General features: G+C 35.5%; 1 long non-coding RNA gene across 1 annotated transcript in view; it reads left to right on the forward strand.

Annotated features, from left to right (window-relative positions):
• LOC106895457 overlaps positions 1 to 25,099 on the forward strand; it is a 107,572-nt gene that overhangs the window by 2,845 nt on the left and 79,628 nt on the right. Inside the window, exon 2 of the long non-coding RNA XR_001413432.1 lies at positions 3,957 to 4,031. This is a non-coding gene — a long non-coding RNA (uncharacterized LOC106895457). The remainder of the gene's footprint in view (positions 1 to 3,956; positions 4,032 to 25,099) is intronic.

A 25,099-nucleotide genomic window follows, 5' to 3' on the forward strand; every position in this document is an offset into this window, starting at 1 on the left:
CAGCTTTGAACTCTGTTCTTATATTTAGATTTCAGTACATTAACATCTTTGATGTTAATGGATTTCCAAAATAAAATGCTAAAATTGAAATTTTGCCTAATTCAGTCTAAGGTTATTAATTCTCCATTTAATTCCTCCATTTTAACTGATGTTCAAGACCAGCAGTACTCTATTCAAATAAGGCCCACATCACACCAGTCCTGGTGTGCCATCCCAGGTGATGCGCATTTCAAGCACATCACATTATAAAAGGCAGCTGGGAAGAAATAATGGGCAAAAAGCAATGTGGAAGTGGTCTTTTCACTTAGAGAGACCTACCAACACCTGGAGAAACCACCTAACCTGCTGAAAAAGCTAGCAGCGTTTCAATTCCTCTTGAAAAATGAAAGCTTTTTTTTTTTTCTTTTTACAAATACTGTCTTTGTGTCCTTACACAGCTGTAGACCTCTCCTTTTCTCTCTCTAAATACCGGGGAATTAATCCAATCTATGTCTTCTCTTTCTGTGTGATGCTAGCTGTTGTTTTGGAGCTCTTAGAGACTTCTCCTTTACATTTGTGCATTTTTTTTAATGTATCAGACACTATGGGTTTTGCATCATAAAAGAATCAGTTACTGGCAGGCTCCCAATTATTATGGACACATATTTTATGACGATAACAGCAACATATCCCAATTATTATGAGCACATATTTTATAGTTCCTTTTCCTGCTTTGTCCTAATGATTCTCACTTTCACTGTTTCACAGAGGGTTCCTTTCCCTTATTATCTCTAGAAAATCTATTAAGTGATCTATTGTGATTGCCGTGATTATGTGCAAAGTTAATTTTCCAGTTTTTCCATGTTTCTTTAATATACAGTACTGTCTTGAGTCTTCTCCAGCATATTCAGTATTTCTCCACATTGCTAGGAGTGATAGGGGATTTGCTTGCAACTGCTGTTTTTCTCTGTATAGACCTAAGATCACTCCATGCCTTTTAACTCTTGATTAGCAAGGACAGTTTGACTATCATCCTTTTCAATTAACCATTAAAAACTGAATATGTGCAAGAAAATAGAAATCTTTGCAATATTTATTAGTCAGACTATAATCTTTTACCCTGTGCTCAATTTTTTTTTTTTTTTTGGTGACTGTCACGCAGGAAAGGGTATATATTTCATTACAGATTTTAATACATTTTGTAGAAACCAGGGCTTGAAGGAAAGCTAACAGGCATAATAGGATCACTCAAGATGATGAGGAACTGAGAAAGACTATAATTTAGGTGACTTTAGCCACAACTAAAAGCAAGTGAAGGTTGCTTAAGAAAATATGACTATAATCAATTTTAAATACTGCATTTTTTGTGATTTGAGTAAGACAGAGTGTTTGGAAGATGGAGTTTTCTATGATCTCCTACTGGGAATAGTTTCATGAAAAGCTGCCTAGTGCTTTGTGAAGTATATAAATAGGATGACAAGTTACAGCTAAATTTAAGAGAGAAAATGTCGACTTAAGCTTAATGCTTTAAATCTCGTTACTTACAAGATTCTTATGTGATACATCTACAGCTGAGATCAATGGAAATTGAAAGTTCCCTCATTATAGAAGAAAAATTGCTCTTGGTATATCATTTTTCATTAAAATCTACCTAAACTGGAGCCAGAAAACTTATGACACTCCAGTTAGAGCTATGATTATTGTTATTTTTTTACACGAGGACTTGTTTTGAGAAAAAAAAGAGACGTTAACACTCTCCTGTGACTGATTTTCCATAACTTCATTTAGTATTTAATATTTATAATTATATGAAAAAATAAGACTATTTGAGGGTATTCTTAGAATTAGAAATGATTCAAACTGAAGTTTTACATTAAGAGTGTCTACATATCAGGGAAGTACAACATGCATGAAAGTTACATTATACATGGATTTTTAATGGGCAAGCCCATGAAAACAAATGCTGCAGTACGTGAGTCTGAAGCACTGATCACTTCTCCCATTTCTAGTAGACAGGTAGATGTTGACGTGGGGTCAACCTATATTTTTATATGTGCTAAAGAAGAGGTTTATAAGTGTGCCTGGAGCACTGCACACAAACATTTTTATAAATTAAAAACTCTATAAAGTGTTTATCATTTTTTATTGCTTGACAGCACAAGATTCTTCTAAGGAATTGCTAAATGAATTTTCTCACCTTCTCTGTTCCTAAAATAAGCCACTCTTTACACCTACTACACACTTTTCACTTTTCTAAATAGCTTCACACACTGCCTATGCTTGCTATCTTTCTCTACAAGCCTGTAAGTCAGACCCTTTTCTCACTGCATTCAGTCACTGAGATGACGGCTGCATCATCTGATAAAACCCTGCTCTCATTACTGGTGTTTCACCAAGTAGGATGCATCACCAACCTTTGTACTTTGTAATTCCCCATTTAATTGTCCTTTGCTTCCAAAATGTCTTGCCATTAGGACTCTGAACCTACCTGATTTTTGTGTTTGTATTACCATAAAGCCTTAACAGGTTTAACCTGCTTGCCTTGTAGTCCGTTAGCATTTACTGCAATCAGTAGTACGGTCTGGCTACCCTTACTCCTGCTTACGGTATCTCATTAACAGCACAGACAACAAGAACTCAGCAACAGAGAGATCATTTATAGAAAAGAGTAATAATGGCAGTTTGTGCTTGATTAACATAGGACTTCTCAAGATTTCAAAGTAATATTTACCCATGAAGTTATGATCCCACAAGCTGCTTCATGATGACTGAACTCAAATCCCTGTAGCACCATTATGAATGGATTCTTCTGTATTATGGACTTGATTGGACGCACAAGGTTTGATGCCTGAAGAAACAGAAGTGATGAGTCTTTACTGCTCTGCAGGATTAGGAACTGGGAAGAACTATTCAAACAAGCAAACCATCCCCCCTACTTCTCAATTTATCTACATTAGGACAGAAATTAAAATCAAATCCAACTGGTGTTTTTGGTTTTCTTTATTACAAATATAAGTACTTCACAATTGGCTTACAAATAGCTAGTAGCTATCTGTAAACCGTGTATTGATTTGTACCACTGTATTGTATCTGTAAAGCTATGTATTGGATCATTCTTATCTCCTACATTTCTCTCACAATACTTGGCTATTTTTATGTGGTAGAGTGTGACTTTTAACCATGTCTCTAGCAAATAAGTATTTTATAGATATATGTAATATCCTCAACTTGTATGAAGTCTTAGTTTAAAAAAAAATAAAAGTAATGATAGGTCAGGAAGCAGACAGGGAAGTAGGAAAAGAAGATGTAAGGGAGTGAAAACTTCTTAAACTAAATTTTGCAGCCAAAGACATTGTAAACTGTAACTACACTCTGAGAAGATTTAACCTATGGCTTGGCTCAGATTCTAGATCAGTGCTGTGAAGAGACATTTAAAACAGCCTGTTGAAAATCTGTTTCTCGTAATTTTTTTTCTACATAATTTAATCAAACAGTATCTGTAGCTTCCTCTAGAAAACAGAAGTTTCACAATTGTTTATTGTACTCTTTACTCTATTCATTTTTATAATGAATAGGACAAGGCTCAGAAAACTGAATTGTTCTATTTAAAAAGTTTTATGCAATTCCTGAAATTTTCTCCAGAAATTGTCTCTCAAAATTTTTCTGCAGATCCCTGTGAAATGTCATGGTCAACTCCATCCACTATGAATATAGACTATCTACTCTTATCTTTTAACCCCTTCTACCCCTTCAAGTAACATTCTCCTTACACCATGAGAGCTGCAGAACATTGGGCCTCTGACAGAAAGAGAGGCATATTTATGCTTGTCCTTAAGTACTAGTTCTCCTAAGTTTATCTGAGATTTTGGAGGAGAGGGTAAGAGACCAAGAAACACAACCGGGTACAGTATTTGCAGCCTGGCACCAGAGCATAATAACAATAATAATCCCTATCTTGTTCTCTCTTTGTTTTCTAGGATTTGACTCATGATTGTTTGGCCTCAGCATTTAGTGAATATTTTTGCAGCTGTATTATAATTAACTGGTGAATGGTAAGTAAAAAATTACTCTTCATTGTATATGTAAAGTTAAAATAGCTTTTTCTCACTAGGCATTAATCAATATTAAATTTTATCTGCCATTTTCTTGATCAGTTGGTTTGTTTACATTTTTTGATTAAAAAGTCCCATTCAGGCAATTGAAGATCTTAAACACTATGTGTCAATGACAGATTTAAATCGGCAGCAATCTTTCAAATTACTTTCACATGCAACAAAAAATAAAAAAATATTCTTAAAGAAAGCAAAAGAAGATTCTACAACCAGCTATGTGCTTCACATCTACTGAATCTGAATTTTATATTCTGTAGCATGATGTTACGCAGCACTTCATAATTGGCCATTGCCTTTACATTCATAGTATCATCAAAAAACTTCTTGCTACTATTCACACCTTTATTCCAAGTTATTTTTGGAACATGCATCCAATATAGGCTCTCTCCATGGAAACTTGTAGTCACTTCCTTCACAATGACTACTGAAAATTATTTAAGTATTTAACTTCCAAGTACTATTTTTCTTCCACGTGAAAAAATTGACACTGCTTCACAGCACCTTAAAATCATTAAGAACTTGCTCATCGGATAACTTTTGGAAATTCAAGAAAAGTGAATCAATGGCATCTTCTTTTTCTGTATGCACCTTGACACCTGTAATGGTACAAAAACACTTTGCACACTCATTTTGATTTACCTTGGCTAAAACTTGTTATCACTGAATTGGGCGGCAAACTTTATTGTTCCATGTGGCCTCATGAGTGAATTACAAAAAAATCAAATAAGCATTTTTCATGTAAGCTTTTTTTTTTGGCCTGTATTAGACAGAAATATTCATAAACTCCTGAAGTACTGTCTATACCGACTCATCTGGGTATACCATACACCTATGTTTAATTTGTCCTCAGGCTTTTGACACCTTGTTCAGTTCATGATAAAAAATACATGTACATAATGAGAGGAGGTGATTTCTTTTTATTTTTATTTTCTGATCTTTTTCTTTTATAAATATCTGGTTTAAAATTTCTGTTGTTGTGTCTGTGTTAGCAAAATGCCTATTAACACATTTCCTTCAACTAAAGACATACATAACTTGTTTATTTTCTTCTAGTAGCTAACAAATCACTTCACATATTAGGCAACCAAGAACTAAAATGTTTTTCTTAGATCTTATGATAAACTTTCCAGTTGAACACTTGTTCTGGTGTCAGCTGGGTTAATTTTCTGAGTAGCTGCTGTGTTTTGGATTTTGTATGAGAATAATGTTGGTTTAGTTGTTGCTAGGATATTAAGTCAAGGACTTTTTCAGCTTCTCATGGAAGCTGAGAAGGAGCAAAGGCAGGACAGGCTGACCAAAGGAATATTCTATACTATAGATATCATGCTAAGTATATTAAGATAGGGATTGGCTGGGGTACAGGAATCTGCAGTTGTTGGTTGGGATGGGCTGGTGAGAGCAATTGCATTGCATCACTCATTTTGTAAATTCTTTTACCGTTACTGCTATTATTACCTTCTCCTCCATTGCAGTTCTGCTAAACTATCTTGATCTCAACCCACGAGGTTTTCTTTTTTCCTAATGCTCCTCCCCTACCCCACTGAGTGGCAGGGGTGGGGGGCAGCGGGCAGGCAGCTGTGTGGTGCTTAGTTGCTGGCTGGGATTAAATCAAGACAACACTCAAGCACCTTGCAGAGTACTATTCTGTTACTGTTTACAATGACAATTGCCAAATCTGTTAGCAATAGATATATGGTTACAGTGACATCCTGCCCTTTAAAACAAAGTACTGTAGTTATAAACAATAACAATCAAGTTGTAAATTACCTTTATATTGCATCTGAACAACATGGTTTGGGCAGTAGAATTTAAAAATAATTTAAAACTAAGCAGCTTTATCCAGAAAAAAAATCTGAAATTTAAAAATGAGTTCTTAATTCAAAACCAAAGCCTACAAAAATGTTAAACTATTTCATGCAAATAGAATAATGAGATGGAAATAGAAAATAATGTATGTGTACAGAAACGTGGGTGGGCACAAGCATCCACCCCCACTTTCTGTAAAGAAGCCCTCAGAAACCCTGACAACCTGATGCAACCCACAGTGAATCACTGGTATTCTGCATCTTAAATTCAACCTAGAGAATCTGCAGTTGTACAAGTTCCTGATTTTGATTATAAGCTTTCTTTATTGTTTTTTTATATCTGTATTATTAATGCAAATTTAAATTTAATATATTAAGTTTTAGAACTGAAACCTTAAAATAAAATTGGACTGAATTTAATGCTCTGCCTCTTTCGTGGCACTGGCTAGCTAATTCCAAAAGTGCTGTTTACTTCCTGGATGAGCATAGAACCACCTTTCCATGTTCTGTGTAAATGTATCACCCGCGTGTTTCATTTATCCACAGAAAGAATTTTGGAATTTTTTTTCTTAAAAAAAGCAGAAATTGAAAAGCCATTGCACATCTTCAGGAAGACAGGAGTGCAACAAAGTGCTTTCAGAAGTAGAGAAAGGAATTTTGTTCTAACTTTACACAAAAATGTAAATAGCTGAACACTGCTTGAATAAACAGGGCTTCAGACAGTCATCATAAGATCAGTATGCATTAGTCCTTACATTTCAAATGTTTTTCTAAAATCAAGTTTTAGACAAAGTATTTTTAAAAATTTCAGAATGCAAAACAAATTCATGTAAATACATTTATCAAATTATCTTTGAAATGATCTTTCAGTCTTGGGCATTTAAAAATATCAGCTATTGTTGGTCAAAATATTAGCTTGAATTTCAAAGAGAAAAGTCTATTCAAATCAGAACATCATGAAAGTTTTAAAGGAAACGGAATTTTTCAAACTTTATGAGTTTTGATATTCACCTTATTAAATCTCATGTTAGGAGTTCAATTTCAGTAAATCTATTTTGTTATAATTAAAAGCAGTAGCTTTAATGGAAACTAATTTCAATTTCTAAAAATAACTGTTTCCATGAAATGACTATCAATCAATCAATCCCTTTGAGATAAGAGCCCTACTTTGTCCTGATAGCATTACTAGTTTTACAGTATCCTCAGCTGACTGACTTTAAGGAAGTCCATTTTTGCAGGAAACGAAGAGTTGCTGACCAGTTATGAAAAAATATAAAACCTGAATGTTCAGTATATTGCCATGTTCAAAACATGCCATGTTCAGATAGTGGTTTTCACTTGCACTGGATTTTATTCATAAGCATATTTACATGAAGACACAAAATTCCTGACAGAATACTCTGTCTCAAATTATTAACATTGAAACATCATGAATAATTTAATGTCTAGAAAAATCTTAAAATGGAACCTTCATAGATAGAGTTTGAATGTAATATTGAAACAAAAACTGGACTCTGTCCCTACTGTAACAGATTACTTAACTTGCCTTTCCTGTTACATGTTCTTGTGGAATAGAAGAAACTTGTCCTCATTTTACCTAGATAGCAATTAATAATTTCCACAAAAGTGCCTATAGGTCACAGCTGGCCAATGTAATGAGAGTATTGGAAGAGTTAGCAAAGCAATCCTCAGAAAGAATTTAACCAGGCATAAAAATCTCACAGGATGTACTCGCTGCTCTTCAGAGAAGCAAAAAGGGCATTTGTGAGAGTTTTAGCTGTTCAGTTATAACTGCTGGCCTGCTGTTTGTGATATCTATTGCTGTAAATGGAGTATATCTTATTAATATTCATATCTGAAAATTTAATTGAAATAAAAGGGAACAAAGGGAAGGAGGGCATCTTCCTTTTCTGATGTTTTTTGTACCTGAATATTAATTACCTGCTAGAGGTAAGTGGCATTCACATTACTGTCTTCATTTTACTGTTTATATTCAGTAGAGGGGAGAGTTTGACCTTGTCTGGGGCAAAAAGGGTGGCCTCAGTGAGTAATTTTATATTTTACAGCATTATTTACACAGAGTGATGTCTATGGCAAATCAAAACAGTGATTTCATACCCAAATGAGCTGAGAATAGCTTAGGGAAGGGTCACAGACAAAGCTATATAACTCAGGATTTGACTTTGTGGATGAGTACTGATTTAGGGGAATGTCTGACTGCAGGGATCCAGCCCAGGTGTCCATATGTGTGCAGCAGATGGCCAGGAGTGGGCCAGCAGGGTCATCACTGAAAGAGAAGCTGTACCTCAACACAGTTTCAAAATGGAGTTGCACAGTGATAACAATGATTTCCTGAATTTTATGAAACCTTTTGTTGTTAAAATGCTGCTCAAAATTACATTAAGGATCCTCATAATGTCATAAAGATTCTTCCAATAGTAGACATTAGATGTGCTTAATTGTATGTTAAATACATGTCTGTTTCAGAAGCAACTCTGCAAAGTGATAGTGAAAATGAGAGATCTGAGCTGCCTCCACTGCCTCCTGCATCCACTGTACAGAGTGGATGAGAAGGTAGTTTTGCTCTGAGACTTTTACCTTGTTAAAATAAACTTTTGGACATGGATTTTGGTGAATCTAAATACATTTTGATTCAATTCCTCATAAGTAAAAAAAAGTTCAAATAAACACAATGGAGAATAATCATACACAGATAGAAATCAAATGCTTTATATAGCTCTGGAATCCCAACAGTTACTTATTAGAGTTTCTTAGTACTGGAGTCAGTCCACTCTATCCTTTTATAAGTGTATAGTAACTACATGTTGGTGCAGACAAGACTATTAGGTTTCAAATGCACAATATTTATTCTAATCAACATCAGCAGCCACACATTATTAAAGTGTTCCAGAGTTAAACTGAATTAATTTGCTTAAAGCATCTTTTCCAAACAAAATATGGTTAAAATGAATATTTGGCTTTGGGCTTTGTGTTTGGAAGACTGCCAGAGATGCTAAAAAGGATTGCAGAATTTTCCATTTCATTTCCTTACCACTAAACAGTATTTAAGGCCAGCTTAAAAATAAGGCATGAGATTTTGAGGGAAAGTAATTTACTTTTATTTTTTAATTATGTTAAATCAAGGGCATACCTATTATTTAGAGTTTTCGGATCGTCTTCAGGGTCATTAAATAACTTAATTACAAGACAGGATTGCTGAGGACATACTTGACTGAGAACAGACCTGTTTGGCGTAAGAAAAAGGCTGGGACTTTATGACATGTAATAGCTCAAATAGAGTAAAACCCAGAACAACGCAGCCCAACTGAAAGCAGCTCTTGGAGCATGACTCACTACTAGCTAGATAAATGCTACAGAAGTACAAAACCACAGGGGCCTTTTTCAAAATCTCACTATAAATATCCTGAAATTGCTGGAAAGACTGTCTGGATCAGGCCTCTAATGCACAGTGCTTAATTTCTGTACAGAAAGGCTATCTCTTCTTCCTCAGAAATTTTCATCCGGTTTGGACTAATTTTTTCTTTTTACTCAGAGGTCAAATGCTTCATTATATTCCTAATAATCCTAAATCCCTTGCTCCTGAAAAATTTTAAGAACCTTCCTCTCCCCACATGCTGCTGGTCTGCGGCTCTTCTGTTTTCTGCATATGGAGCAAACTAGATGCTCCACAGATATCAGCCCAGAACAGTTCACAAAATCTATGCAGATTAAAAGCAAAATGAAGGCCATAAATAATGTATGTAACACTAAGTGCACTTTACCCTGTTCTTGGATGTGTGTATTTTGTAAGACCTGCTTCTGCGCATTTAACATAGAAATGTATATTAACCAGTTTTACAGGACAAATTGGGATGTATTGCTGATGGAATCTCTAAGAGCAGTATCAAACTCAAATTTGTTATAGTGAGATTCAGTTTGAGAAGAAGGAAAAGAATTAAAGAAAAATCTGGTTCTTTGCAATTGCATTTATTAGAATCACTTCTGTTCCTAACTCTGATGACTAAAAACCTTATGTAGTTACTTTACTTCTCTTATGAGGAAAGACTGAGGGAGTTGGGATTGTTTACCCTAGAGAAAAGGAGGCCGAGAGGATTATAGCTCTCTACAACTACCTGAAAGGAGGTTGTAGAGACACGGGGGTTGGTCTCTTCTCCCAAGTCACAGGCGATAGGACAAGAGGAAATGGCCTCAAGTTGCGCCAGAGGAGGTTTAGCTTGGATATTAGGAGAAGTTTTTATACTGAAAGGGTTATTAAGCATTGGAATGGGCTGGCCGGGGAAGTGGTTGAGGCACCATCCCTGGAGGTATTCAAAAAACTGGCTGACATAGTGCTAGAGACATAGTTTAATAACGTGTCTTTCTTTTTTTTTTATGGTTTTCTTTTGTTTTTTTTTAAATCAGAGTTAGGTTGATGGTTGGACTAGATGATCTTAAAGGTCCCTTCCAACATAGACAATTCTATGATTCTATTTTACATAATATGAGCAAAAATTTAATAATATTGATTTATTCAAGTAACACATACTTTTGGTTCTATAATAATCAGATAGTATCAGATATTTGGTATTAAATATGGGTAGATTTTAATATAACAGTAATATTAGCCATTGCTGTCATGTACAGAATAAACTTTGGTTCATTGAGAGTCTCTGCTGCCAGTGAAGAGATATCAGTTCAGTTTTGTTTTTTTTTTTCTTTTAAAGAAAAAAAGCTTCAGAAATAATTCGGTATTTGATGTTACAGGTCAATATTTGTGAAAGGACAGAGAATCCAAAAGTTTTATTTCTAAAGCAAGGAAGTTTACTGGAAGAGTAGAACAAAAAATGACTTCTTGGTGGTGCTCATCTTAATTCTTATCTGTCAGGAGAGCTAACTTCTCACTTTCTCTCACTGTCTTTTCCTAAAGACACAATGAATGAAAAATGGCAGGGAAAGTGAAGGGAAATTTGTCTTCGTTTTATATGCACTGTATACTGGTTGCTTGGTGATATCCTAAAAGATACCATCAGCAGCCAACTTTCAAGAACTTCCAGAGGGCTTCACTTACTACCTTCTACTTGTTCAATTCCCATGCATGTGTAAAATACCTAGTGTACAGTGTAATTTAGATGGATACATTTGTCCAAATGGAGACAATAAAGTAAAGGAAATATATTGATGGTGAAGACAAAAGATGAGGCATGAGACACAAAAGTCTGGAAAGTAGAGAAGTCATCCTTGATCAAAGTAGTTTACATGCTACTTGATAGGCTTCTGTTGGCTGAGGGCAAGGAAGGATCAATGTTAGTTTAGCTTCTATGGGATTAATTTACTTGGCAGGATTTGTGTGTGATTTCAGAACGGTGCAGAGAAATTAGTAGGTTGCCCATTTTAAACACACAGTTAGGTAAGGTAAGGTAAAGAGCTAAAGGAAGATAATGGTGTAAGTAAATGAGTTTCACGTATCCATCTTCCCCTTCTCTGGATTTTCAGCCCCAGTTTTTTGGTTGGTTTTTTATTGGCAACTATTCAGGACCCAGTAGCCAGTCTCATATATAGAGCCAAATAGTCATAGTAGAAGTCAGACAAAAGATCTCTCTTGTGATTTACAGGATACTACAAAGGGTCATTTCTTCCTCTGTAATAATAAATCACTCACCTGCAGGGAGAATGTCCTCATAGAAACAAAGCAGTTGACTGAAGAGCACTAGTACATATGTGTTTCTCATGGGCAGCATATCAGATGTCTTTTCCCTTTCCTCTTGCTGGTAATAGTAAGAACTCCATGTGCTTCACCAAAGCTGAAATGAGACTAATTTCAAGGAGATAATTAGCTGCCCTGTATTACTTTTGAGAGATCATTAGAGACCTTTAATATCCTCAAGAACAAAAATGCAGTAGATTATCTCTAAGGAAAACCCACATTGTTCCCAAATACAGTTTGAAGCAGTATAATACCTAATCCACTTTTTTGCTCAATTAGAATGTGGATGCATACAATATGCAGCTTTGCAACTGCAAACTTGAGGAGTTTTCATGATTCAGCAGACTTGTTTACCATTAACCATTTGTAGGCAAGTACAGATCATTTACCTGCTTCAGATACAAATAAAATGTGAATTACAATCAAACACTAGAGCATAAATTTAACTTACCCTATAAAACATGAAAATTAATTGCACCTCTTGAACATGTAGCTCTTCGTAGTGAACAACTTCAAATACGTAGTTACAGAGTATTATTCATCACGTACAGAGAATCTTCTACTATAAGTTAAAAGGCTATATTAGAAATACAGATAGCTAGAAGATTTAGTAACTCACTGGACCCTAATCTTTTGTAGTCCAAAATTTCTGTTTTTAACACTGTTCATCTTGCTTGCAGGGGAAAAGTAGTAATAAATCTTTCTTTCCCTTTTCTTAAATAAGGTAACCAAGAAACAGATGGGGAAAGAAATAGAACAAAACCCAGTCTATTAAATAGACACATTCTGGCCTCTATGAAAGTTGGAAGGAATCAATGGAATAACCAAGTCACCAAAGGGGAAGCTGTCCTGTAGGGATTCATGGGGAGAGTAGCTTGAGGGCTGCCTGACACAAAAGAACCTGGGGCTGTTGATCCACTGCTAGCGGAGTACAAGCCAGCAGAGTGTCCATGCAGAAAATGTAGTCGGAATTTAGTTTGCCTCTTTGGATGAAGTAGTTTGGCAAGTTCAAAACCAGAGTAAGTTCAGGAGTTTAAAGTGGAAAAAGGTGACATTATAATAAGCGATGTTGAATCCCACCTACACCTTCATAGAGCTTAATTTGTTTATGACCTGGAGATGAATGTTTGTGATATTTCTAGTTTGTAATGAATGATCAAAAAAGTTTGCAAGAGGCTGGGGGACTCTGAGAAGATAAAAGAGAGACAGAGATTAAGGATCTCTTCTTTCCCACTCATTTTTAGTTTCTGTCACCATTCAGAGATTTATAAGTAGTGTTTTTCTGAACAACTGTCATAACTGCTGCTTGAGCTAGCGGTCCGAGTATCAATACTATCCTCTGTGAGACAGAAGGGGATGTGTGGTTTATTCTCTTTGGTGCAGTTTTATATCAGAATTTTAGCATAGATCTGTAATTTCAAAGAGTGCCTATGTCTTATAGTGCTAGACTACATTGAGTAGCACTAAACACAGATACTTGTAAACATTAGATGATTGTCTAGTTGAGAAAAATTAAGAATATTACTTCATATGCCACTGAAAAATAAAGTAAGATTAAAGATTTTAGTGAAATCCTAATTCTCTGCTGTAGCACAAACGTTTTGACAAAATCCTAGTTCTCTGCTATTGCAGGTAATATCCTAACACGATTATCTGATACTCAGCATAATACAATACTATAAAGTGGATCCTAAACTCTGCAGTTCTTAAGTGAGATCCCTGTCAATATGGCAGTGCACAGAAAGTGTTGCAATAGAAGCAGAATGTTTGCGGTGTTACAGCGGAAGTTTTAGCATGCACACAAACGTGGGCAGCAGCTCATTGGGGCAACATCTTGGTGTTTATAGTGACCGATACAGAAAATGAAAGAGAGGGGGGTAGGAATCAAAAAAGAAGTCAGATTAAAGAGCCTGCTAGTATTCACCAAGGGAAGAAATGCATTCGGGTCCTTCTAAACAAGCAATAACAACTCTAAAAGTGGAATCAATACAGTACAAGTGTAGTGCAAATCCACTCCAGCACGAAGCTCTGAAACCTACTTTGCCTGCCCAGTAGCTACTTCAGAGTGCCTATTAATTTTCATTTATTTTTTAAAGAAGATTACTTCAGTGTTCTGACTGTTCAACACAAAGTTACGACATTTGGAAGAACGAAACACAGATGATCAAGAAGAATGTAGTAGAAGAAAATCCTAAATCTACTTCTGTATTTTATTTCCTTCTGTTCCAGCAGTGCTGGTGGAGAGAGGGAGTTGAAACAACAGTTTCAACAGTATCTGAGGGAAATGTGGAGGTGCACCATGGAAGGATCTGAAATAAAACAGCACTTACTACTAATAGCCACTTTGCATGGGCCAATGCTGAGGAACATAAGAGGCTCTTGGAAACAAATTTTAGAAAATGAAAGAGCAATAGGGATAATGGTAAAGTAGGGCCAGAAATCAAAAGTGGGTGTATTAGGTTGGCAAGAGCTGTGCAGTGTAAAAGGAAAAATAAGATGCAAGTCTAAAGATCAAATAGTTACAGGTTTCTAGCATCTGGTTCTCTCTCTCCAGTTTTGGGACAAACAGGTATTTGTTTACCTTCACCCTTCTCCTTGGAATGACCAAGTCACAGGAATCAGTGTAACAAAAATTATAAGGCAATGACAATCTATGAATTTAGAACAAAAAGCTGCCTTGTAACAGCAACCTTCTACTTAAGTGTCTTTTACTGGGGAAAATACCCTGCTCTCGCCCTACAGTTCTTCACCACAGCAACTTTATTTCTAAAAGTCAAAAATTTCATGTGTGAAACAATGATAAAACACTGCATGGTAACGATTAGCAGGGATCAAAATAGATTTTCTGTCATACATTGTTTTCTTTCTTTTGCAACTCCATTGAATTTTCCAGTATTTGTTTCAAGACAAAAAGGTTAAGAGCTCTAAGAAAAAGAAATTACAGAATCTTAGAGCATTACATTTATTCTCATATTGCTGGTTATGTGAATTTAGAACATACATGATCATATAGTGATATTTTCAAAGAACTCCCTATCACACAAACACCAGACTAATGTTAAATATATATATATGTGTTATTTTTATTTCCCACTCCTATTTTGTGCTATTGAAAGATTGCAAAAACCCACAACACTTACTGTCTCTCATTACAACTGGGACTTCATTTCCTTCCTTTCAGTTCTTTCCAAATTTCTCTAAGACACATCATTCAGAAAAATCTTCTAAGGTTGTCAATCAACAGCTTTCCAGAGCATGGTGTTTCCCCAGCTTTATCATCACAGGTAACTTAAAACACCTTATTCAGTCCTTACCCAGATTCTCTATAGCAAGAATCTTTGTACTGCTCATCTCTAAATGCTTACAGCTTTTTGCCTGCTGGCTCTAAGCTCTAAAAAAAGTGAAAAAAACCCCAAACCAACAAACAAAGCAACAAAGAAGCATTTTATTTCTTTCTGCCTCAATAAGGCATTCTTAGCTTACATGCCAGAGTCTCTCTAAAGCCCTCTTTTCGGTCCCTAGTTGATTTGTCAGCTTGATCCTGCATTGGCTTAGGGAAGTCATTGCTTTGTTTATTCCACAATAATCTCAAAATCTCTAGAAGGTACCATTTTCTCCTGATCCTAAATTACTAATAATGAATCAAATACAACTAGAGTAAACAGCTCTGTTTTAGTGGCCACTGCACGTCATAGTATATAAGCTCCACCATTCAGCAGATCTCATTAGAGAGATTAAACCTGACAGGTTTCACCACCACTCCCCAACCAGCCACTAATTGCTCATTGCCAGTACTTCCTGGAAACGTGAAGCTGGATATGGCTCTTCTCACACTGCTGGCAATAAAGCACTTGGTAGTCATGTTGACATCATGAGACAGTTATTGCAAAACACCAGAAAATAATTTTTGGGAAAAGAGTATGAGTTATGAAGAAAAGAAAAACATCAAAATAAGTATAAGATACGTTTTGATAATGTTTCAAGGGCTGAGTTTATGTGGTTACTGACAATAACAGAAGACCAAATTGTAAAACTGCCAAAGGCATTTCTGGTGCTGTATTAATGCAGAATCAATAAGGGATACAAGCCAATTTTTCTTATCTGGGCTAACAATGAAGAAAATCCATGACCTGGATGTGAAACCGACCAGCTGTGAAACTGAAAACACAAAAAAAGGCAAACTAAGAGACTGGCATTTTCATAATGACATACTACCAATGACTGTAATTAGAAGATACCAAAATTTGCCTTTAGAATTAAAAAAAAATAATTAAAAAAATCTTTGAGCATTGTTTCAAAAAGTAATTAAAGTTGTACTTCTCACTAACTATTTACCTCATGGCCTTTGAAAGATGAGACTCATTTCTTTTCAAAGAACGTTGCCACATACAAAACTGTAGACCTAAATGAACCTCTCACAGTTTTGATGATTTAAACCTCTATATTATCAGTTATCTGCCAAAGGATTTTTATTTAATTAACATGTTGTTCATAATAATTTAGTGAATAATACTAAGGTGTTATTTTAAATGGAAAATCAAAGTTTTTACACTAGTCTGGGAAACATCTCAATGAAAAGAGTATACATATATTGGAAATGTGTCTTGATTGGCACCATAAAATTGGTAGAAAAGAAGAAGAAAGAAACGTCTGAAAGTTAAAAGAAACACTATTAGTCATTATTTGAGCAAAGTTCTTAAGTTTTTTTAAATTACTTTTTATCTTACCTGCTCTGTTGCCCGTTACTCTTAGCAGGATTTTTTTTCACGGCATCACTAACACCACACTGTTTTAACTAAATCTGTTAAAACTAAGGCATTGTAGAGGCTGTGAAATATGCTTTATTCTTCTTCTGGAGAGCGTGCGAATCCAAGGCCTGTCTTTTCAGTTTTGCAAGTAACTTCTGACTTCTAAACACTGAAGATAATTCCCTATCCCTAGAGATGGAGCTGATCCCACAGATCCATTGCAAGAAGACTCCCACTGATCTACATTGCCTTCATTCATACAACCAGGAGTACTTATTTTATATTCACCTGTCCATAAATCTGACATAAAAACCATGGTGCTAAGGACAGCGCAGAACTGGGTTTCAGTTGAGAACTGTGTTGAAATCCCAAGGTCACTTCCCAGCTCTCCTAAGTGTGGTAACACAGTGCACTTCCAGAACAGTAAATGAACCTGCTCGCCCTTTAGTTCTAAGAAATGCTTTTTGAAGCTAGCAATATATTTCATCTATTTAAAGCGTAGTAAAAACACAGCACACATCATTTATTAACTGTCACTTCCATGTAAGTAATTCTCATAAAAAGTCACATGTAAGATATTCTGCAAAAGAATTCTTTCAGACTTGGCAGTCTTATTATTTTAAAATTTAAATTACTCGGAGACATTCAATGCTGAATAACTTGGATCAAAGGCAATAGTGCAATGGAAGTAAAATTCAGTGATTAAAAAAAAACCCAACAGAAAATCAAGTCCAGCTGTCAATACTTTTCAATAGAGATTTACATCAAGCCACTTTAAACTCCTCTCATAATTCTTCAAGCACTCTGCTATAAATCAGATCAAAATGTATTCCTACTCAAGTCCCCTTTTTCGTACAACATTTGATGTGTGTCTGTTGGATGAATTTCAAAAATTACTTACATAAAGTATTCCAGAAATGTGAGACTACGAAGTCAAAGAACAATGTAGAATACACTGCTAACTGCTACCCAGGTGTGTCATCTCCCTAGCCATGAATTTATTTCCTCAATAGATCAGAAAGCATTTTGGTTGGAAAGTAGTATTAGGTGAGAACGAACTCAGTCAGTTGACAGATCACTGCTCATGACCTTTACCAGATTATAAATTGGTTTAGTGTAAACTGATTTGGATTCTGGGGTGGCAAACAGGAATTTTTTTCCTGTGCTAGACTGCACTGCAGGATTCATCTGATTTCCCAGACAGATTGAGAGAAGGCTCTGATGAGAGATCTTGAGGGCTAAGAGAATCTTTTATAGTTTTGACTTACTAGTTCACCAGCCAGAATTCCCAGAATTGGCTGGCATTGTGTGATGCTTTTTAAATGGAACCAGTGAGAATCTACAGTTGCTATTTCTAGCACGACCCCAGATCTAGGGTGCCTATCTACAACAGATTTGCATCTGTCACATACCAGAGAAACAGCGAATGAAGATTTTGTGTATTCATCTGAGATACCTCTATGGTACCATAAACGTACGGTCTGAGGAGGAGTATATTTTTAAATAATGAGGGAGGGAGTTTATTCTTGTGTAAAGAAGAGTCTCTCATTCTATCCCTATCCTAGTAGTCATTGCAGTAAAAGTGTATCCTTAAATATTCTTCGTATCTCACCTCTGTAGATTTCTTTAAATAAGAGGATTCTTTAGCATGAGGCAATATATCCTTTGGAAATGAAAGTCAGCCTTAGATATTAGACAGTGGGGCCTGATGGTACAAGTTTCATCATTTCAGAGTACTATTTATTTATCCTGAAAAATGATGCCACCAGGTACTGCACCTGCTCCTTGCATTTTGATAAACTGTTTAGCATTGCATGTGTAGGCAGATATATTACTATTTCTGTTAGGAGGAAAATGGAAGGAGGCAAGCAAGATGTTCAACTAACACTCTCTTCTACGTAAAATCCCAGTATCCTCAAAAAGCATTTGTTGTATCTAAAATACATATTTAAGCAGGTGATCTTTCTGGGCTTCAATTCAAAAAGCTTCTTCAAATAAATTAGTAGGTATTTCTGTTAATAAAATTTAAGACAAAAGAGATGTAAAGTTATCCCTACTGGAGGCTTGAAATTCATTTTCATTTCCATTTTGGCAAAAGACCACTCTCCTTCTGGTAGGAGATCAAGCTTGGTGAGTGAAGATAGCTTATTTTGCATGCACATCTGTGCAGAAAGGCAAGTAATTCTTTGGTTCAGGTGGATAAATTGCCAGCTTTCATATATGACAGATAGTTTAATGCATAGTGAAACAACTACTGTGGCTGTTCGCTGCTGCTAAATGTAACAGCAAAAACTGTCTATGACAAAGGCAGTAAAGAAATATACTGTGGCGGGGGCAGATGTCCATAGTGCATGAAAAAGAAATCTGTGTCCCCTTAGATTACAGCAAACAACTGTATTCATATGATTTACTGTAATTTATTTGATTTTTAGCATGTTCTATCTTAATAATGCTTACATGATAACAGATGCATATGTATTCTTTCTCATGCTTTAAGAGTCCATTTAACTTTTGAATGAAGGAAAGAACACTTAGAGGAGCAGTCACTGATGACAGACTATTGTTAAAAAGCCATCATATATTCAGACCCATCTGGTGCTACCCTGGGAGCAATGTGTTACAAACTAATAAAATTACTGCAGGGGTAGGGAAACCAGTAAAGAGAATTTAAAATGAATAGCAATTTGTTTTATAGACAGAGGAGTTACATGGGTTTATGTCATGCAAAACACTTTTAAAAATCATTTTGGCAAAACGATCTTCATTTCAAAATACTTCCCTATCATATCCAAATTCATATTAGTAATTGTTTCAATTTTCTATAAATAATGATTACATTAAAAAAATCTGTTACACAATGCTTAAGCATTTCTGAAGTGTGAGAACAAGCCTGAAACATGTTTTCACATTTCTCAGATGTAAGCCAATAATAAAAATGATATAAATATGGAGCTAGTCATATTATTAGGACTATGAATACATTAAAAATACTCTGGTTTTAATTATTTACTCATCCTATCATCTGTTAAATACTACATAATTTTGTAATGCTTTCCAGCCCATTCAACTAAAGGATTACATAAAAAAAAGCATCACAGTAGATAAGAGTCCATTTTGGTGTGGTGCCTTTTCTATGCTGTTTACAGACAGGAGCATGAATTCCAACAGTTCTTATAAATGACTTAGAAAATGTTTTTCTAGCTCCAAGTTTTCCCACTCATAAGTGCTTATTCTTCTCGGTAAAGAAAAGCAATCATGGAGAAAACATACAGCAAAATGTGAATCTACCCACGTAAAGCTTTGTTTTCATTGCATTTCTTTGAATGGTTTATATTTAATTGATGAATCTCAGTGTTTGTGTCGAATGACTTTCAGTTCCCCAGTGTCTCAATCAGCACAGTGCAGACACAAAAACTGCAGGTGGGCTTCCTCACACTGTTATGCTGATTTAGCTTCCCTCTTCATCTTAAATGACCACCTGAGCTGAAAGTGATAGACATTTTTATCTGGGAGTTTATGCAGTCTTTGGCCTTTTCTGAGACAGACTGTTAGTTTCCTCCATATGCACTGCATACAATTCACAAAAAGCAAAAATGTGAAGTGTAATTCTTATTTACTTAAGTTTCTTTTTTTGCACCAATTAAGGACAGGTTCACACCTGAGCTCTAAGAAAAGAAACTCTAAACATGAAATATATAATATAAAAGTGAAAAGGCACTGAGGTTAGCTGCTAAGACATATGGCTGGTAAACAAAATAAGAACGCATTAACACATTTTATATGTAACTACTCTTTTAAAAGATAGTCTTATTACAGAATACACAAGGGCATTTATGTTAGTTACTAAGAGACATATGGCTGGTGAAAAAATAAATAAGTAAATGCATTAACAGATTTTGTATGCAATTTCACTCTTTAAAAGGGGTCTTCTACCAGAAAACACGGTATCTTTCCTTTATTCTTTTCAGAGCATTGATCAGAGGGAAAGGAGATTCATTAATATACACATTAGCATTAACGGGCAGTGAATACAATCATTAGTGTCATGGCTCAGGTGGTTTGTGAATGCAACTGTAGGATCAGATCATATCACACAAATTGCAAATACAGATTTTCCTATTATTTGAGTGTTAGACCTGTATTGTTAGAGATCTATGAAGGACACTGCCAATAGTAAACTAAGCTGCATTATCATCATCTTCCTTAGTTATTAAAAAAAATACAAAATCAATATTCAAGCTGTCATAGTCTATTTTCTGCAGATTTTCCTTTCTGGTTCTGGTAGAGTGGATAGGTACGAGTTGTAAAAAAGGCATTTGACAGAAGTATTAACTACTTGGGATTTTCTAGTAGAGCCACAGGTAATGATGTGACAGTGACTCCAAAAACAGGGATGAAAATATTATATCCTTATTAGTTCACAAATAAAATAACATTCCATAGACAGAATGATAAAAAATGTCCCCACGTGACTTCAGAGTGAAATCTCAGTTTTGTGCTTAGAAGAGTATTGAGTATTTCTGGCTTAGTATACTTTGTGTTGCTTCTGTACTTGCTATTTAACTACTGCTATTTAATGTAATCATAAGTTAATAAATGCAATCACACTATTTATGATTATGACATCTTAATATGCACATTCTACAATAAAACTTGGGAGGAAAAACAATTTGAAAGACTCACATAAATGGACACCACTGTTTGGAGTCAATGATACTGTACTGTAGTCTGATGAAAACTAAGTTTACAGCCCCAAGCCTTCTATTTAGGAAGGCGGGCTTTCCCTGCAAAGCAAGTCTTAGCCTCCAGTGTGGTTCCCACACATGCTTTTTCTTTTCATGTTTCAGCCGGTTCAGCTACAGGATGCCCCTAGAAGGGAAGCTTCCTCTGCTCCCCACTCAGGTCTGGTGAGGCTTCTCTGGCACTGGGTCAAACCACCGTGCAGTTGCAGTGAGTTAGTTCAGCTCTTTGGTGTGAGATTACTATTTTTAGTGTGTTAGCTGTCTAGGGAATAGGTGAGCTGAACCAACTTCCCTGGCAGTCACATGTTTGTTAGATCCAATACAGAATCTGGGATATTTCTCGATAGAAAAGGTCTGTTTTAGGATTAAAATTTCTTTTCCACTGGTCTGATTATTCATTCTCAGTCCAGAATTCCAGATACTCTTGGTGGTAGTTCCAATCAGAATTGGTCCTAAACTTGCTTCCAGTGTATTAAGAAAATAAATCTTAGTTAAATTTCACTTGGCATAGTGTGAAAGTTTTTATCAGAGTGCTTAAGCACCCTTGAAGTTTAAATGACCTCATTTACACATCTTGTTCTGACAGAATTCTATGTTATTATTCTGTCCCATGGGGAGAAAGCAGATCACAATTTTGTTACTTGCATATATAAAATTATCATACCAAAGGTTTACTCACAATGTTAAAAGTCTTCTGTGGTTTTAGATCCTTCTGTTGAATGTAAAGTGTCTTAGTAAATGGCTACCTATACCAAATCATTTACATGGTGATGAATCCGTAGTTTAAAATTCTTGAGATACAATAGCATGTGCTGTCTTGAGTGACTACACTGGCATACATTATGCAAAAGTTACCAAATCTAAAAATTCAGAATTCCCTTTAGTGTAGAAGAAAAATTCACACAGATCAAATGATAGGGAGCTGCTGAAATTCAGAAGTAGTCATCTTGCATGACTACTAATTGGAGATCTGGACTGGAACAAGTCTGTACTGAATCAAAATTTGATGCGGCTCAAAGAAACATAATTTTTCAGAAATTTTTGATAGGAAGTATCCAAAGAAGCTGGCAGGCTACTGCTGTGTAACTCACATCAGAGATTATAAAAAAAAAAAAGCCACAACATGATAGTGTCCTTTCCAATTTTATTTTCTATCATAGTTCTGGCTGAGATCAACAGCAGATAAAAGCAAAATAATAAGTACACACAATGTTCCCCACATGTAAATTCCTACTTTCAGCCCTGTCTGGTTCTAGGACTGCCTGCAATGGCAGCGGTTTCTACATATTCAGTAAATTTACCCTTCTTTCTCATGCACATGTAGAAGCTCTCCTTGTAGAATTTTCTTCATGCAGAAACTTAAAATAATCTCTCTAAGCAATTTTTCTAAACTACATGCAACTTTGTTTCATAATGGTTCAGAATGAACCTAAGTGTGATTGCCTTTTTCATTTGTAATCCTACTGGGTTTTTCTTTTTCCAAACGAAGTAATACCCCACAGGAATACATTTTAGGATTTGTTTTATGACAGCTTGAAAGCAAAATTGCACAAAAGTTTCTTCCATCACATAAGACCGAAAATTTAAAAATAAAAGTGTCAGCTACATTCTTGAAAGCCTGAACTCCAGCATTGTGTAAAGAGAGGAAGGGAACTTAAACTGAGAACCACTTCTCCTGCAAAATTTGGTTGCTAGAGGTAATTTTGTTTTCTAAAATAAGTTGAAGTAGCCTCAAGCTGTCTGCACATGGTATTTGCTCTTATGAACTTAGAGTATCATTATACACCTGGAATTCAATGGGTCACATTAACCAAACAAGTCCCTGTCTGGTTCCAATTTTTGGGTTCTTTCTCCCCCGCAACAGGAGTCTGACTTGCCATGGAAGAACAGGTTGTCATCCCATTTGTCCCTATATCTCAGAAAATATTATCAGAGTAGATCAGTGGAATTGCTGTCAGTCCTTCACACTGAATCTGTCCCCAAACAATTATCTACTCTCTAGGCCAGAAATACACAACCAAAGTGACTCAATAGCCCAATGGGTATGGCATTCCCCTGGGGAGGAATAGATACAAATTCCATTCCCTGTTCTACTGAATACTTAATGTAATACATAAAACATTCAGTGTGGTAAGGACAGAAGTGTCTAGTTTTTTAATCCCAGTAAAGCTGAGAATTGAGGTAAGAACTGATTTGCTCAAGGCTGTGGAGACTAAAATACTTCCTAGCATGAACAGGAATAAAACTTCATATAGGAAATCCTAAAGAGTCAATGAAATAATCAATATTATAAAGATTATACAAGGAAGACCTGTATGTTTGGTAACATAGAATTAAGGCCCCCAAAAACCAGATAGGCACCCTAGCATCACTGATACGCAATCTTGTCTGGCAACTGTCAGCCCAGAGAACTACATGAGGTCAATGCCAAGAGCAAAAATGTTTGCACAGTTGCATTAAGAGGTAAAGCAGTAAAGAAAAAACACATAAGAGCAATGCCTGAAACTTGCCATCAAAAAGACCTTGTGAGAGTGCTAACAGGTGGTCTGTATGTATTTAATATCTCAGAGGAAGTCGAAAGAAATTTCAGGTTCACAAATGCAGTGCCATTTACCAACATTGTCTGTTGGGATAAATTCTTGTTCTCAAAACATCTTTCACTTCAACCAATGATCACTGCAATAAAGCTCCAGCATACTGAATATATGCTTTTTTCACACTAATCATTGTGGAAGATTCTGTCAGTACTTCCTGGACAGAAACTATGTTGATATTTAAATGATACTAATGTTGCAAAAACAAATTAGTGATAACTTTACAACCAGGTATGATGATTTATGTTACTAAAGATTAGATATATGCATGAAAAGGATTCTTCACTTTTATTGCTCTTATCAATAAATTCATGAGTATCTGGGCCAAAAAAAGGTATCCTCAGAATATAAGAAGCGTACAGGTGACTTTTCAACAAGAGTTTTAGCTTACCTTCTTCAGAAAAAGTGGTGTGTTATCTGCTAATCTGTCAGCACTTCCTAACAATTTCTGAATATATTGACATATTTTAAGGGGATTAGCCAGAGAAATAAGACTCCTAAAGACACTGAAGTTCTAAAAGTTTCTTGAAATTGGGAGGCTGCTTTGTATTAATACACACTTGTGTATTAATTGAAATACCCAAATCAGGAAAAGGCTTTAATGTATACTCAGTAGTAATCTGTGCTGTTATATCTGCTCTCTTACTAATGGTCACACGTAATTGGCTGCCCAGTTAGCAGACACAGCTTGAAACCTGTTGGACTACGTGCCACCTCATGTAGTCAGTGCATATGGAGTAAAAGCTACCAAGGGAACAAGAGCATGGGAAAAGCTGGATGCATCTCTGCTGAAGAGAGGGAGTAGAGAGCATAAGTCACAACTCATAATTAACCAACTTTCACTATTTTCTATTAATTTCCTATTATTTCATTATTTTTTCATGCTTTTCCCCCAGTAACTAGTAGCACAGATACCAAAAAAGTAAGGAAACATTTTAAGCTAAACTGACCTTATACTAATTAAAATTAATACACAGACTTATGGGAAAAACCTGTATTTTAAATGTAAAAATTATTGGAGAAAAATCTGCAAAACTGTCATAAAGATAACTTCAATAGTAACTATACCTTTAAGGAATATATAGCACTCTACCTATACATGACATTTCCATTTGAATGACAGTGGTTTAGCGTATATTCTTAACAATGTATTATAGCAAATACGCAGGTTGTTTCACAACAGCAATTCCAAAATTAGTAGCCCACATGAGAATTTGCAGAAGTGGTCTTTGTTTATTTGTTATGACACTTGCACTAAACTGTATCTTGAAAGTATCAGTTACAGCATTCAATGTACATTATCTCTCACTGAAGTATAACCGTCAGAGATAGGTGCTCTTTCTTTTTATATCTGCAAATTATTCACTGACAAACTGACTCATTTCTCTTGCAAGCAGTACCAGGTTCTTACTGTT

The sequence above is a fragment of the Calidris pugnax genome, unplaced genomic scaffold (genome assembly GCF_001431845.1).
Source record: "Calidris pugnax isolate Ruff unplaced genomic scaffold, ASM143184v1 scaffold38, whole genome shotgun sequence".
NCBI lineage: Eukaryota > Metazoa > Chordata > Aves > Charadriiformes > Scolopacidae > Calidris > Calidris pugnax.